Here is a 17,446-nt window from a genome sequence, read left to right as displayed (position 1 = left end):
CGTAACTAGGTGCCGGCGGGTCCTGGTGCGGGCTGTGCAGCCCCCCCCCCTCCGTGCCGTTTTTCTTCGCGGCTGCAGCCGACTACAGCCAGTTGCAGCGGGCGCGATCTGTCGGGGGGACCTGCGGGGGTGCGGGCCCTGGTCCAATTGCACCCTCTACTCCCCCGGTAGTTACACCAATGCTTAGGGTTGCCACCTTTTCCAACGGTGGAGACCGGGCTGGGGGCATGATGTAGAGGGGGTGAGATCATGACGCGGAGGGGTGGGGAGGGGCATGGCTATGATGCGGCGATCGGCCAATCGACATGTCAATCATGGGGAATCCTGCCCAGTTTTTCTTATTTGGAAAACCGGGCAGGAAGTTTTGACCTGAGCAGCCCTTCAAAATACCGGGCTGTCCGGGTCAAAACCGGACTGGTGGCAACCCTATCCTGACTTCTACACAAGTCAGTCCCATTGCATGCTGGGTATTGTAGTCTTACATTAAATTTGGCAATTGGCAAACTGTTAAACAAAAACTACATTACCCAACATGCATTGGGAGACACATTAGGGCAAGAGAAAACGTTGGCTGGTTTCCAAAGCACAAACCAGCGAAGGGCCCAAAAGATAGCCCAAATCTATACCTTGGCTAGTTTGCACTTTCAAATACCTCCTGGGCTTTAAATTAGTAGACAAATTTGACTGGAAAACTGCCAACCTGCCAACCCTGCTTCTGGTCCTACTGTTTCTATCTTGCATTACTTTTCTTCCTCTGCTGGCCATATTTACTGTTCAGATGCCAAACTAGTAGATCTCTGCCCTAATTGGTCAATCTTTGCTGATTTTCAAACCTGCCCAATACATATCTGGCTAAAATCAGGGTTGAGCTGGGCCAGCGGAATACCAGAAAACCCAGTGGCAGACACTGAACCCCAGTCTGACACTGCCTGGTGGACCCTGGGCTTCATTGCCCCGCTCCCCTCGGAACTGCAGATACACCCGGCTACCTCTTGACCGGCCGCAGGGTAAGGTAAAAGATGTGTGCCAGTGGCGAGGGACAGAGAGGTGGTGTCAGGAGGGGGACCTTTATAACGCAAGGAGGGCCCTTGAGTTCAGAGCCCCACTGGGCCATATAACCCCAGTCAGACGCTGGCCAGAATAGTTTGAGCTGTCCCCAGGGCTATTAGTGCCAATAGGGGCTAAGTCAGCAGCTTTTATTAGACTGTATACGGCCACCTTAGTTGCAACCGCTGCTCTACAGGTCCAGCAAAGTTACCCCTATTTCCATCCCCTCAAAAGGTGCCTGGGAAGTTTTTGGCAGCTATAACTGGGGCATGTGGGCTGTTACTGCCATTTCCCTTTATATATGGGTATCTGGTAGACATGCACTCACTACATTATATCCTTCTACCCTTACTGATCCTCCTCAAAGTAGTAGTCAGTCACTGCTCTGCCTTATAGAGCCATGGCCACTGCCCTGTGTAGCTCCTGAAGTAGAACCATGATTGACAGCTCCAGTCTTGGGTGATCAAATCCTGCATCACTTGCTTCTTATTTGGGAACGAGGTCACCTACTGGATACCAGCAGTTCAATCACCCTTGACTGTCTGATGGTGATGGTACAAGCGGCAAATCACAATAATCCTGCCGGTCCAAGGAAATAAAATGCATTAATGGACCATAAACAGCTAAAACCTTTGCAGCAGTACCGGTGACCCTTGTGTAGACATGAAGCTGTTGGTTTGACCATTGATTCACATCAAAAGACAAAACTAAAAATGAGAGAATTTAATTTGGGATTCGCCTCTTATGCATACATGTGGGCTGGAACCAATTAAGAGCATGATCTCCTTCATTCAGAAAAGTCTGCTGTTATCTCAGGCAGCATGGGAAACATCAATTTTGGCAGGGGTGGACAACATCTGGTCCCCATGAAAACAGTCAGAGGGCTCTGGCTTATATGATGTGTCAGTGTCACAGTAAGTGTTTGGAACGTGTTTGCTGTTTTTTTTTTTAATATTATTGTCATTATTACAGGTATGGGACCTGTCATCCAGAATGCTCTGGACCTGGGGGTTTCCTAATAATGGATCTTTCCATAATTTGGATCGTCATACCTTAAGTCTACTAAAAAATAATGTAAACATTAAATGAACCCAATAGGCAGGTTTTGCTTCCAATAAGGATTAATTATATCTTGTTGGTATCAAGTACAAGGTACAGGTATTGGACCTATTATCCGGAATCATAGGGACCTGGGGCTTTCCGGATAATGGGTCTTTCCGTAATTTGGATCTTCACACCTTAAGAGTACTAGAAAATCATGTAAACATTAAATAAACCCAATAGGCTGGTTTTACTTCCAATAAGGATTAATTATATCTTAGTTGGGATCAAGTACAAGCGACTGTTTTCTTACTACAGAGAAAAAGGAAATCATTTTTAAAATTTTGGATTATTTGATTATAATCGAGTCTATGGGAAACAGCCTTTCCGTAATTGGGAACTTTCTGGATAACGGGTTCCGGATAACGGATCCCATACCTGTACTGTTTTATTATTACAGAGAAAAAGGAAATCATTTTATAAAAAATTTGATTTTTTTGGATAAAATGGAGTCTATGGAAGACTTTCTGTAATTTGGAGCTTTCTGGATAACAGATTTCTGCATAACAGATCCCATACCATTATTTTTTTTTTTTTGCAATTGCATCCTGGTTAGGGCTCCATCTACCTTTGAGTCCCCCGATACAGAGAGGTTCCTCCTGGTTAGGGGAAGGAGGCAGTTGGGTAGTTTCATATTAATTGTTCTGCACATGCATTTGGTACCGGCCTGTTGAAGAGAACTGCAACAATTATACTAGGGATGCACCGAATCCAATATTTTGGATTCGGCTGAACCCCCGAATCCTTCTTGAAGGAATCGGCCGAATACCGAACCGAATCCTAATTTGCATATGCAAATTATTGATGGGAAGGGGAATATTTTTGCTTCCTTGTTTTGGAAGCCCGTCGGGGGGCCCCATACATGGGCCAATAAGCTGCCGACTCGGTCTGTCGGCAGCTTTTATTGGCCCGTGTATGGCCACCTTTAGGAAGACCCATCCTACAGAGCACAGGAGCCCAACATTACAAGGGCCACCTCTTTGCCACTCTTCAAAAAGTACCACCTAACACAAGGTTCTTATTGTGCCTGATAGTAGGTCCTGCACCAGTGTATCAACTAAATTAATAAAGATATAATTTTCTTTCTTGACCCAGGGTTGGACTGGGCCAGCAGGACACCAGGAAAAAAGCGGTGGGCCCTGCCGTTCATGGTAGAGTCCTGCATCGGGTCGGGTACCTGTGGTTACCCAAGGGTTACCCGCAAAAAAAAGCGGGCACCCTGCGGAATGATGGGAACATTTTATGGGTGTGGGTATAGATGCGGGTCGCAGGTCTGCGGGTCGCGGGTCAGGTTGTGGGTCTCATCTAAATTTCTTATCTTATGTAATATTGTATATATTTTACTCCTTTTAAATGGTGGTCGGGGGTTGCGGGTCAGGTAGCGGATAAGGCAGTTGCGGGTCTGGGTCGCAGATCAAAGTGGGGAAATATGCGGGTTGCGGTTTGGGTTGCAGGCTGTGCATTGCGGGTTCGGGTCGGGTCTTAGAAATTGGTTCCGCGCAGGACTCTGGTTCATGGGACCCAGACCCTTTCCGTGTGACACTATGGATGCACTCCACACCCTCTCGCTGCGTTGCAAGTTAAATGTATGGAGGGACAGAGAGGAGGTGAACATCAGGAGGAACCCCAGTCCAGTGTAGGACTTGGCTGGCGGGACACTGGGAAAAAACCCGGCGGGCCCCGACCCTCATGTGCCCCCACCACCCCAGACCTGCTCCATAGTCCAAAAAAACGTAGCCGTGGCAGTGTTGGTGCGGGAGGGTGTTCCTTCAAGTTGAGCTCTGAAAATGTATGAAAAACACATCATCTCCCAAAACAAACACAGACTCAATTTTAATCAAAAATAATCATTTTCACTGTATGTATGTGTATGTGGGGCAGGAGTGAAACCAACGCAAGGAAAATGCTGCACATCTGGTCGCAATAAGATTAACATACCACTCGGCTCAGACTTGTGTTGTCCCCCCAACTCCTGCCTATAAAAGAAACAACATAAATCTGTTATATAATAATATTTATATGTTGTTGAATAATGTAAAGTAAAAAAAAAGAATGGTTCCGTTTTCTTGAAGGCTAGGGGAAGTGATTGGCTTTGCACTTCTCACTGTAACCTAACCTATCAAATGATTTGTGACCAGGAAGTGAGGTGTGCAACACTAAAATGCTTCCCTCTCTGTAAATGCAGCGGCGCTTATTGTACTTTAAAGGGGATGCAAACACTTACATAAAATGTTTCTTGGGGGTTATTTTATCACAGAGAAAACGATTAAAGAACCAGAGGTCTCCCCTTTAGGCCAGAAAAACTGAACTTTCATTTGAAGCTGCATTGATAGTTCTCCAGGATGAGGGCAGTGAGGTTGGGGACTGCCCTGCTGGTTGATGTTAACAGATTTTATTAAATAACGGATTCTATTAAAGGTATTATGTTTTATGTCCTATTCCTAGCGACTTTTCAATTGGTCTTAATTATTTATTTTTTGCATCGTGTTTGAATTATTTGCCTTTCTCTTCTACGTCTTTCCAGCTTTCAAATGGGAGGGGGGGGGGTCACAGACCCCACCAGTCAAACTATTGCCCTCTGAGCTTACAATTTTATTCTTATTGTTACTTTTTATTCTTGATCTTTCTATTCAGTCCCTCTCCTACTCATAATCCAGTCTCTTATTCAAACCTTGTTGCTAAGGTAAGCAAGACCCCGGCAACCAGATAGCTGCTAAATTTCCAAACTGGAGAGCTGTAGAACAAAAAGCTAAATAACTAAAAAAAATACACAAAAAATGAAAACCAAATGCAAATTGTCTCTGAATATTGATGCCTGCGTCATACAAAAGGTTAATTTAAAGGTGAACATCTGATTTATGCTTGGACGGGCTTGGATGATTTCTTGGACAAGCATAATATCCAAGGCTATTGTGAATGTAGCAGAATCCAGCTAGAGGCTGGAGGATAGCTGGGTTTTGCTACATTGTTGAGTAGTCAGAACCAGCAGTGCATATACATGTTTATGGTGTTCTGTTTATACCCCAAAGAGCCGGTACAGGAGAGTCAGCACAGGCTGAGAAGCTTTTGCATGGCCGTTCATGTTGCTGCAGGCAATCTCATTCCAGCTGCTGTGTATCAGGCTGCTGGGAGTTGCTCCAACCCTCACAATGGAACTCCAGCCAAGAGAAACGTATCGTGGCCCTGAAAACTCCAGCTCTGATAAGCAATCTGCTTCAGATGCCATAATAAACACAGTCACAACAAAATTCCCTAGATTCCCTCAATAATAACAATTTAAAAAATAAATCCAGCTTCTCCAGACAAGCTTCCTGCTGGCGAGTGGGAAAGAAATAATCAGGCAAAAGAAGCAGCAGCAGCAAATGAATGCGCCAGTGATGTTGCCAGATGGATTTTCTGGACGTGGTTTCAAAATCAAAGACCAAAAAAAAGATCTGCAATGTATGAATATAAAATATACGTCTAAGGTGGCAGCATCTGTATATCACAAGCATAAAAAATAGACACAGCCCAAAGTTCTGAAAAATAATTTTTATTGACCAAGAGCATAAAACCTTGACCGTCGACCTATGGTTGAAACGCGTTGGGGGTATCATGTTTTATTCTATTAAAGGGATACTGTCATGGGAAAACATGTTTTTTTCAAAATGCATCAGTTAATAGTGCTGCTCCAGCAGAATTCTGCACTGAAATCCATTTTTAAAAAGAGTAAACAGATTTTTTTATATTAAATTTTGAAATCTGGCATGGGGCTAGATATTTTGTCAATTTCCCAGCTGCCCTAGTCATGTGACTTGTGCCTGCACTTTAGGATGGAATTACTTTCTGGTAGGCTGTCGTTTTTCCTTCTCAATGTAACTGAATAGAACACAGTGGGACATGTTTTTTTTCTATTGAGTGATGTTCTTACATCAACCAGGCAGCTGTTATCTTGTGTTAGGGAGTTGTTAACTGGTTACCTTCCTATTGTTCTGTTGTTAGGCTGCTGGGGAGGGGGTGATATCACTCCAACTTGCAGTATAGCAGTAAAGAGTGATTGAAGTTTATCAGAGCACAAGTCACATGACTTGGGGCAGCTGGGAAATTGACAATATGTCTGGCCCCATGTCAGATTTCAAAATGATTCATTTTGAAAAAAATGTTTTTTTCCCATGACAGTATCCCTTTAATATTTAACTCTACCTTGTTTTTTATGGATTTCTCTGTTTATCTACGGCAGGGGTCTCCAACTTTTTTGACACATGAGGCACATTGAAATATAAACAAAGTTGGAGAGCAACATAAGAATGCAAAAAAGTTTTTGGGGTGCCAAATACAGAGCCGGGCCAACCCGGCCAGGCGCCCTAGGCAACCTGGTGGGCCACGGTGCCGGCTCAGTGCGTGCGAAACTGCGCATGCGCGAAACTGTGCTCCACCGCATGCTCAAAGCTTCGCTCCAGCGCGCATGTGCAAAATGGTGTGCGAGCATTTGCAGAAGCGCATTTTCGTGAAAGTTACACACAGCAGTCTGGGAGCGACGGGACCGGATACGGGGTAGGTGACAGAGCAGGTACGTGCCTGGCGCCCCCCCCAGATTTGCGCCCTAGCTACTCTGCCTACCCCTAGTTCTGGCCCTGGCCAAATATGAACTGTGATTGGAGATTGGTAGACTGGAAGCCTACAGGAGGCTCTGTTTGGCAGGACATGTGGTTTTTATGCAACCAAACTTTGCTTCAAGCAAGGAATTCAAAAGTAAGCACCTGGATTGAGGCCAATGGGAGCAACATCCAATGGGCAGGTGAGCAACATGTAGCTTGCGGGTCACTGGTTGGGGATCACTGATCTAGGGATTAGGGAGACCATGGTAGGTGGTTGAGCTTACCCTACTGTCCATGAAACCCCTCAAGAAAGCAGCAAAACATGTTGGAACATCACAAATCTCTATTTCATATCTATTTTCCCATAACCACATGCCAGAAGCACATTATTGTGGTCAGTTACAACAGACTTATGTTAGCAGGCATGTTGTCTTACCTAAAGGGGTTGTTCACCTTTGAATTAACTTTTAGTATGATGTAGAGAGTGATATTCTGAGACAATTTGCAATTGGGTTTCATTTTTTATTATTTGTGGTTTTGAGCTATTAAAACATTTTATTCAGCAGCTCTCCAGTTTGCTATTTCAGCAATCCGGTTGCTATGGTCCAAATGACCCTAGCAACCATGCATGACTTTGAATAGGAGACTGCAATATGTATAGGAGAGACCTAAATAGAAATATCAGTGATTAAAAAGTAGCAATCATAATACATGTGCAGCCTTACAGAGCATTTGTTGCTTTAGATGGGGTCACTGACCCCCTTTTAAAAGCCAGAAAGAGTCAGAAGAAGAAGGCAAATAATTAAAAAACGTTACAAAAGAAAAAATGAAGGCCAATGGAAAAGTTGCTTAGAATTCTATAACATACTAAAAGTTAATGTAAAGGTGAAATACCCCTATAAGGGCTCTTACACACGGCCGGTTTTGCCTGCGCTCCCCTGCGTTGCGCTTTCTTCCGTTCAGCCGCAGGGAAGCACAGGAGTAGACGCACTCCATTATTTTGTAGGGGGCTGTACTCACACAGACGCATGTAAGCGCCAAATGCAGGTTGAGACGCAGCATGTTGCATTTCACCTGCGTTCGCCGCATACATGCGTCTGTGTGAGTACAGCCTCCTTCACAATAATGGAGTGCGTCTACTCCTGTGCTCCCCTGCAATTAAACAGAAGAAAACGCAGCGCAGGGGAGCGCAGAGAAAAACGGGCGTGTGTAAGAGCCCTAAGAAAAATGCATTGTGCAAGTGCAAGGTAGTGCTAAAATCTGCAAAGTTCCGTATTTAGCATATTTCATCATCATTATTATGAATAAGTGCTGTGAAGTCGATTTCAGTTCCTGGCAGCCATATGGGACGTGTTTCTGCACAATGTCCTGTCTTCAGGCTTTTCAGTGGTATGTTAATGATTGCTGCGCTCATATTCCACCCCCTTATTAATGGGGAGCGTTGGCTAATAAATGCCCCCCCGAATACTTTCCTCGTTTCCAGACTGGGATCCATGAAGGAGTTACTGGTTTCTCCAGTCCTGGAGCCGAGGGAACGACAATGGGCCGAGTACCCTGCCCTCCCCCCATCTATCCCGTAGGATACTGTTAATTAATTTCACAGTTTTCGGAATGGAAAGCTGACAAGCGACGTAGGAAACTGGTCCTTAGGTGCCAAATGTCCCATTAACATGAGTGAAGGGGAACTGCTTGCATTAATTGGGAACAGTAGTGATATTTTTTTCTATAGGAATCCGGCGCGGCGGATGTGAGCTGCTCTTTATAATGGAAAAAGGATTTCTGGAGCCGCACATGTTGTTTCAATCACAGGCGGGACTCCAGCCTGCCAGGCTTAGCCACCATTAAGCGCCTTTTTTGGAAATGATTAAGAGCTCAGTTTTGAGTTTTATTCCCCCGCAGAAAACACATTGTACTGCCCTGTCCCTCCACCAGTCACTTGCTCTTAGGGTCAGGGCACACGGGGAGATTCGGGGAGATTAGTTGTCCGGCAACATCTCATCTTCTTCAGGGCGACTAATCTCCCCGAACTGCCTCCCCTGCCTTCCCGCCGGCTAAAATGTAAATCGTCAGCGGGATGGCAATCAGACCCATTCGTTTTCCTAAGTTGCTTCCGGGGGAACCCTGACCACCAATCATTTTTAAAAAACTTTTATGGGGGGCCCTGGCACCAGAGTTTCAAAAAAAAAAAAACATATTGGGGGCCCTGGCACCACAGGTTTTTAACTTATAAGGGGGCCCTGGCCATCAATGGCTATTTATAACTTGTGTGGGGGAGTTTTAACATTTTTTGTTTTTTTTTTATTTGAATTTTTATTATTATTTCTTTTTTTCAGGTTGCAAATAGAGCAAAACAAAGAGGTCAACAGAGAAGGAAAGAAAAAAAAAGTTTTACAGTTTTTAGCGCTGATGTCTGTGTGGTCTTTACACTGTGGTGTGGGTGGATCTGGGGTGTGGCCTGAGGTTTGCGGTGGGCGGGGCCCCGTGATTTCTACTGGCGACCCTGGGCATCAGCATTCTATAATGGGCGTAAATTGTCATATTTATAGAATGCCAAGCGGTATGGCAATTGCTAGGCATATGTATAAAATGAAGTAGGTCTACCGTAATATAAATCATGTATATTTCCCCTTTATTACAGGGGGGAAGGGTTGCCATGTTCAGGCACTGGAACACACTGGTAAAAATAACTCCTGCAAATAGCGAGCAGGAATCGTTTTATATCTGTAATTTATATTCTGTCTAATCTGGGTCAGGCATTTTCCCTGCCTATTAACTGAGCTGCGACACAAACCTTTCACTTACTGCTTGTTAGTCTGAATATAGATACGAGACCTTGTGTATTGCCTGAGCTGAATCAGCCAGAGACAACTCAGCTTCTTACCCGACTAGAACTCCCAACAGGTTCCCCTGCAGCTCATTTCTAGGTGATTCCAAGTGACAGATATACTGTAGGTGAGGCCCCTGAGATCTCATTTGCACAGTTCAATGATCTCATTAGAAACAGCTTTGATGGGATAATTAAGAGAGGGCAGCCGGCCCCTGTGCCAATACAACGTGTACCTTCTCTAGAAAAAGGTTATTCTTATAGATGAACTCTCTCAAATCTGCTTTGCCAAAAATAACAATTTAGGAATTCAAAGACGCGTATCTGAGTTGTCAGTGTTTCTACCCAAGCTCTTGATAATGTTTCTAGTTTACTTTCCAAAACTGCTGCTTCTCGCTCTTGCACAAGTTAAAGCTTTATAGGATCTTTAGGGACCTAAACAGGGGCGGGTCATAGGAAAGCAAAATGCTCTGTGCACCATTGTCTATAGCAGTGATCCTCAACTAGTAGCTCCTGAGTAACATGTTGCTCCTCAACCAACCCATTGGATGTTGCTCCCAGTGGCCTCAAAGCAGGAGCTTATTTTCAAATAAAAGGCTTGGAGGCAAGTTTTGGTTGTATAAAAAACAGGTGCACTGCCAAACAGAGCCTCAATGTAGGTTGACAATCCACATAGGGGCTACTAAATGGCCAATCACTTATTTGGCACCCAAAGAACATTTTCATGCTAGTGCTGCTCCCCAACTCCTTTTACTTTGGAATGTTGCTCAAAAGATTGGGGCTAGAGGTAGGATAAGTGACTTTTCCAACAAAAATTAGGATACTGGTAATCCTGTACCCAGGAACTTCATTCCTCTTTCTTCTTTGAGCTGTTGTGGAACAATCAAAAACATCTTGTTCAATGGGGTCACAGTATATTGGGATGGGGTTATATGTGCTGTTCTGTGCACCCATAGCCCTCGTTGTGAAGCCTTGCTAGATGCCTCCTATATAGAGTTCTAGGCTGATCCTATACCTAGCCCATATGAAGGACCTTCATATATGAATACATGTGACTGTGTAGGGAAGTGTGACATTACATTGAATTCAAAGGCATGGATTTTTTTGCAAGGGGCCCCTCAAATTATGCTATGGTGCTGACTGTGCCCAATCCACAGGGCCACCATCAGAGGAGGACAGGAGATCTTCTGGTCAGGGGCTCCTGAGCATACAAACAAATACAAGAGGTCATCTGTTCACAACCCAACATCAAAAACCTCATAAAAAAACACGAACATCATGAAGGCTATTTACATCTTCAAATGGTTCAAGGGACCTCTACCACTGACTACTACATGCCCTCAACAGGATTTAGATGGTGTATTTTCGGATTCCAGCTATTTCCAGGGTTGGGGTAAAATAAATCTCGAAAACTGAGGGTTTTTTTTTTTAACCCGAAAATGTGAGTTTTGACCAAAAAAATCAACTCGAAAACTCAAATTTTTGTGGAAACCTCAAGCCTTAATAAACAACCCCCTTAATAAATATTACATTTTTAGAGCTTTTAAAAAAAATAGGAAAACCACAAATTTTGAGACATTTGTGGGAAAAATGCCCTTTAAACATATATTGTTTGTCAATATATTGTAAAATATTCATCCCTTGTCTGGCCAGTCCTACAGTCAACTTTCATCTGATTCATCAAGACTACTTTTAATCATTACACATTTTAGACAGGGACTGAGTTTTATCTCCAACCATTTGGGAGTTTTAACCTTGAATACAAGCAACTTGCAGGAAAAAAATAGCCATACTATTATCATTTATTATCCGTTATTTATAAAGCGTTGGCATTGTCCATATACACATCAATCCCATCTCTGTCCTAGTGGAGCTTACAATCTAATGTCTCTATCACACACCTAGGACTTCAGTGTTTTAAGGCAGTACTGCCAACCACTATGCCACTCTTCTTGCCTGAATTCTGCCCTTATACTCTAATATATACTCTCAAGCTGTCTCTGCCTTTTTAGGGAAAATGCTCCCTATTTACAAGTGGCCAATCATTCACCTTCATTTTTCTATAAACCTTTATGAAAACATATTGGCATAGATCCATATTGTTCAAGATTTTCCATGCCATACCAACCAGATATCCCAGAATTCTACAGAGATCTTGGGCATGGGGAATATGAGTGGGAGCAGCCATGATTGCTCCGATGAGGTAAACTCATGCAAAATGAGGGCAATTATTCCTGAAATATGGTAGATATGGGAGCAACACACGACACTGCTGAAGGTAAAATGCTGGATGTTGTAGTACAGCAATGTCCAAAAAAAAAGCTGTAAATGTGTCCACATCTGATCTGCAGTATAGTAAAGGGCATACATTAGGGTGAATTTCCCCTTTAATTACTCCGTTTTGAGTCTTAATCAGCTTTTAAAACTAATTAAAAAAAAAAAAGTTTCCCTAGAGGAAGGAAATAAGCGCAAAATGAAAAGAGGATTTTATTGGCAGTTCTGCTTGCCAGTGGCTCTGGAGTAGCGTGCGCTACTTGTTTCCTACTTGGGTGGGGAGAATCAGCGGCTGTTGGAGGATTTATAGATGATTTCTCCCTGACCAGGACTGGTCTTCCCATCCAGCAGTGATTATCAGCTGGAAGTCTGGGTTCCAAGCCAGGAGACACAAGGAGTGTTTGCAATAAACCCCATCCCTATGGGAACCCTGGATCCTTCTCTTTATCTCTTGCACTTTCCTTTTTTTTGTTCTGGTGGTGGAAAGTGATTTAAGATACAGAAGAACGGACCAAAAAATTTAATTTAATTATAGTTCTGCTATTTTTTTAAAAAAAAAATAAATCATACATAACATCAGCTCTGAATTCAAAGTACTCCACTGCCCAAGTTCTTTAACATATGGTGGTAGGCCCCATCCTACTATTCCCATGCAAGCCATGTTGATTTTTCTGCACTTGTCTAGTAACTATATAAGCTTCAGACCAAAGGCTGCTAAAGCTCATTTGGAGAGCCCAGAGAGAAGCACCTGTCATGTGACTCAAATGACCCTCAGAATTAGAAGGCCCTGCTAAAAATGCCCATTGCAAGATGGTTCCAGGGAGGCCTAAGCAGCTGAATGTCTGTGATCCTGTGAAAGAGCCCAACATGACCAACTGTCATTATTGAATTAGAGAGGTTCCAGAAAAATACATTCCAAAAAGTTTATCTCACCAGTGATACTGTATGTGGGGTCTGGTGCTCATGCCCCAGACCTACAGCTCGAGGTGGAGGTATCCAACCAAAGGAGAAAACAGCAGGCACTCACAGATTCCACAAACAGGCTTGTAAAAGAACTTTATTTATCCCACAAAATAAATTAATATATACCCTTACATGTTTAGTGCCATCCGGCACTTAATCATAGGCTCCAGAGAAGGGAAACTAGGCTGGTAAAAGGTATTGGAAATCTTAGCTATGAGGAAAGACTGGCCAAGTTGGGGATGTTCACGCAGGAGAAGAGGCGCTTAAGGGGTGATATGATGACTATGTATAAATATATAAGGCAGGGCCGGAACTAGGGGTAGGCAGAGTAGGCACGTACCTAGGGCGCAAAGCTGGGGGGGCGCCAGGTACGTACCTGCTCTGACGCCTATCCCCATTGTCCGGTCCCGTCTCTCCCCGACTGGCACGAGTATTTTTTTGTAATAATGCGCTTCTGCGCATGTACTTTCGCGCACGCACTTTCGCGCACACCCAAGCACGCACTCAGCCGGTGCCGTGCCCGGCCAGGTTGCTTAGGGCGCCTGGCTGGGTTGGCCCAGCTCTGATATAAGGGGATCATATAATAATCTCTCTAATGCTTTATTTACCAGTAGGTCTTTCCAGCTGACAACACGTCACCCATTCCGATTAGAAGAAAAGAGGTTCCGCCTAAATATTGGGAAGGGGTTTGTTACAGTGAGAGCTGTGAAGATGTGGAATTGTCTCCCTGAATCAGTGGTACAGGCTGATACATTAGATAGGTATAAGAAGGGGTTGGATGGTGTTTAGCAAGTGAGGGAATACAGGGTTATGGGAAATAGCTCATAGTACAAGTTCATCCAGGGACTGGTCCCATTGCCATTTTGAAGTCAGGAAGGAATTTTTCCCCCTCTGAGACAAATTAGAGAGGCTTCAGATGTTTTTTTTGCCTTCCTCTGGATCAACTAGCAGTTAGACAGGTTTTATATAGACTTAAAAAGTTGTACTTGATGGACACGTGTCTTTTTTCAACCTGACTTACTATATAACTGTAATGTGACATCTCATCAGATCTTCTTTGAAGGGTCTGGCAGTGCAACGGAAAGGTCTGACAGCGCTCGGCTGGCTCACAGAGTGGCTTTCAAGGTGTCTGGTAGAGCATTGATGAGCAGCTTTACTGATAGTATCTGGTGAAGAACATGAGAAGAACGGAACCTGGACCATCTAGTAGCATGATCTCTAGATACAAAAATGTTCTAGAACCCACCAATAGGGCATTTGCTTGGAAGCCCACTGACAGGGCACTTGAGTCACTGATTACTATTATTATCTGTGCCATACCAAATATTCTTGGGCCAAGCCCTTCCATGGCCTCTGGCAGCCATTCCCAAGAATACAAGCCACCCACTCCCTCGCCCACTGGAAGAGCTGACATTTACAACATATTTTAAGGAGACATATAAAAAAAAAAAAACCTAATTTTGTAGGTAATTATAAGTACTATATGGTATTACTTTTACCTGGTGCTAAAAATTTATATTATCTTTAAAATAGCCACAGGCTTCAGTTCCCTATCAGGTTATGCTAGCTGCTGATTGGTCCCTATCTTACATTGCAGTGAGCTGAGTGCCTGGGAATTCAGGGAGCAGAAAGAGAAGGGAGGGATTATTAGGGTTTTTGCAGAAATATTCAATAAATCAGCCTAATTTTTTAAGCACAATTCTTCTAAATCTAAATGAGTATAACGCACCGGTACGTTTTTATTATTTACACAAAACGTCTCCTTTAATGGGCTGCTTTCAAGCTGTATTGGCAATAGCTCCAAACTGCTGGGGCTGATGGAGCAGATGGAGCGCACAGCAGCCTCTCATTGAGATGTTCTGAGTTTTCTCATCCCCAGCGCTCGGCGATGTAAAGCTGATTTCTCAGAAGAAACATCAAAGTTGCAAAGAGAGAGAGAAAGGGCCACCTCAATCTCATCTGGCGTCTCCGGGTCCTTTCATCTCTCCCAGAGCATCTGATGCTTTCAGGGAATTAGCCGCAGTGCCAGGAGGGACATCCATTTCTTAGTGAAGCGCAGATGGAAAATATCTCTTTAAACTGCTGCCAAAACTTTATATCTAGCAAACAAGCAAGTGAGAGTAAATGCACGAGGGGGGGGGGGGATATCCGCCTGATCCGACCTGAACCACAAAAACATTACTGACATGCTGATAAATAGGAGGGAGCTGAAAATCACGGAATAATCGTGCATGTGCTGCAGAGCTTACATTCAGCATCGTATCTGAGCTACAGACTAGGGCAGCTGTTTGTAAGCACTGCACAAAGGCAGGAGAGCAGCAACAAACAGACTCACTATGGACAAAAAACAAGAGGTCCTCTGCCATCACCCGTTATCAATATATATATAGGATATGAAGACATTCTGTGCATTAAGCTACTAAAAAAGCTCTGCCATTTAAAGGGGAAGTAAAGTCTAAAATAGATTAAGGCTAGAAATGCTGTATTTTGTATACTAAACATAAACATGAACTTACTGCACCACAAGCCTAATCAAACAAATGATTTATGCTTTCAAAGTTGGCCACAGGGGGTCACCATCTTGTAACTTTGTTATACATCTTTGCAAGACCAAGACTGTGCACATGCTCAGTGTGGTCTGGGCTGCTTAGGGATCGTCATAAATTATCGAACCATCACAAGTCAAATAATATCTGCCAGAAGCGGATACAGCAAGACTGATTAATAATCAGAATATACAGACTGCACTGAGTCCTGTGTTGTCATGTAATCTAATGTGGATTTTATAGTTTTTGTATTGTTTAATAGAAACTTTCTCCAACTCTACAGAACCAGTGGCTGCAGCAAAATAATCCTCCAAATAGAATCCCAGTTTATCTGTTTAAATCTGGCTCCATGATCTTTGTCCCTGCAGCTGGAGTTGGAAACAGTAAAGGGAATTAAAGGCAAATGTAAAATCCAATACAAATCTCTACACAGTCGCCGACTGCTCTACAGGGAAACAAACAAAGTTGCTTGAGTTCTGCATGGCTGGGAAGTAAGGTGGGGGCTCCCCCTGCTGTTCATAAGTATGATTGTTTCCCTGCTCAGCAGTTAGGGGCTGTCTGACAATTCCTATCCACTGCAGAAAATGAAGGGAAAATTTCTTATAAAAACAGTGCACATTTTTAATTAAAATATATTGGAGATAGGTTTCTTTTTCACTGAAGAAAGTAAAAATGGGATTTTATGTTTTTGCCTTTACATGCCCTTTAAAGATAAATGTTTGGTGAAAAATCTGAAAGCAGATTGGTGATGACAAGAAATCATATGCATTAAAATGGTTGTTCACGTTGAAATGAACTGTTAGTATGATGTAGAGAGTGATATTCTGAGACAATATGAAATTGGCTTTCATTTTTTATCATTTGTGGTTTTCGAGTTGTTTAGCTTTTTATTCGATCTGGTTGCTAGGGTGCAAATTACACCTAGCAACCATTCATTGAGATGAACGAGAGACTGGAAAATGAATAGAAAGATAGCAATACATTTGTAGCCTTACAGACCATTTGTTTTATAGATGGGGTCAGTGACCCCCATTTGAAAGCAGGAAAGAGTCATAAGAACAAGGCAAATAATTTAAAAGCTATAAAAAATAAAAAGATGAAGCCCAATGGAAAATTGCTTAGAATTATTCATAAGGGGGGTTATTTACTAAAATCCATTTCTTTCTCATTGTCCCAATAAAAAAAGCTCGACCAAACTCTTATGCCCGATTTTACCTTATGTATAAATAAATTAACTCGATTTAGTCAGATCGGTATAAAACTTGGAAAAATTGAGAGAAAACCTGAATCATACAATTTTTACAGGCTTTTCTCCTGAAAAGTAAAAATTTTTTTTGGAATTTTTGCACGAAAACCCTGAAACAATCGGATTTTCAGGGCTAAAGCAAGCTCAGACCACGATAGGTGCCTCTCCCATTCCGTTATACAGGACCTCAACAGGTCTGAGATGACGTATTTTCGGATTCGGGCTTTCGGCAGCATCGGGGTATTTTTTCCCACTAAAAAAATCGAGTTTGCCCCAAAAAGCTTGATCAGAAAAATCTGAGATTTAGTAAATAACTTCCATGAGAGCTGCTGCTTTGCTTGTTGTTGCCTTTATCTGAATGCATATAGCGACATCTTGTGGGCATTTAATGAATTGCATCAATTATTCAAGCAAAATAACTCTCATAACTTGGGGCTCAAAAAACAGATTTCAGAATATAAGATTCCTTTAATCCTCTCACAGTCAAACAACGCACCTTCTCTGAACTCCAAACAAACTCCTCATTGGCACCATGAATACCTCCTCCAGCTCTCACACCTAATTCAGAGCAATTTAACCAATGTGATACCCTTGACTTCTGTTAGTAGCTTTGCAAGACTATGCATGAATGGATTAGCCCAAAACGCTTTGATATCTACCATTAACTCCCTCCTCAACACCACAGAAGGGGACCCATTCCCCAAGCACAAATATCCGTTCTCTGTTTTCTTTTTTGCTGCTTGACTTACTTTAATATCCTCCCTGTAAAATATACAGGTATGGGGTCTGTTATCTGGAAACCCGTTATCCAGAAAGCTCGTAATTATTGGAGGGCCGTCTCCCATAGACCCCACTTTATTCAAATAAT

Source organism: Xenopus laevis, chromosome 7L, assembly GCF_017654675.1.
Source record: "Xenopus laevis strain J_2021 chromosome 7L, Xenopus_laevis_v10.1, whole genome shotgun sequence".
Lineage (NCBI taxonomy): Eukaryota > Metazoa > Chordata > Amphibia > Anura > Pipidae > Xenopus > Xenopus laevis.
The sequence above is the reverse complement of the archived record's forward strand: the minus strand, read 5'-3'. Positions refer to the sequence as shown.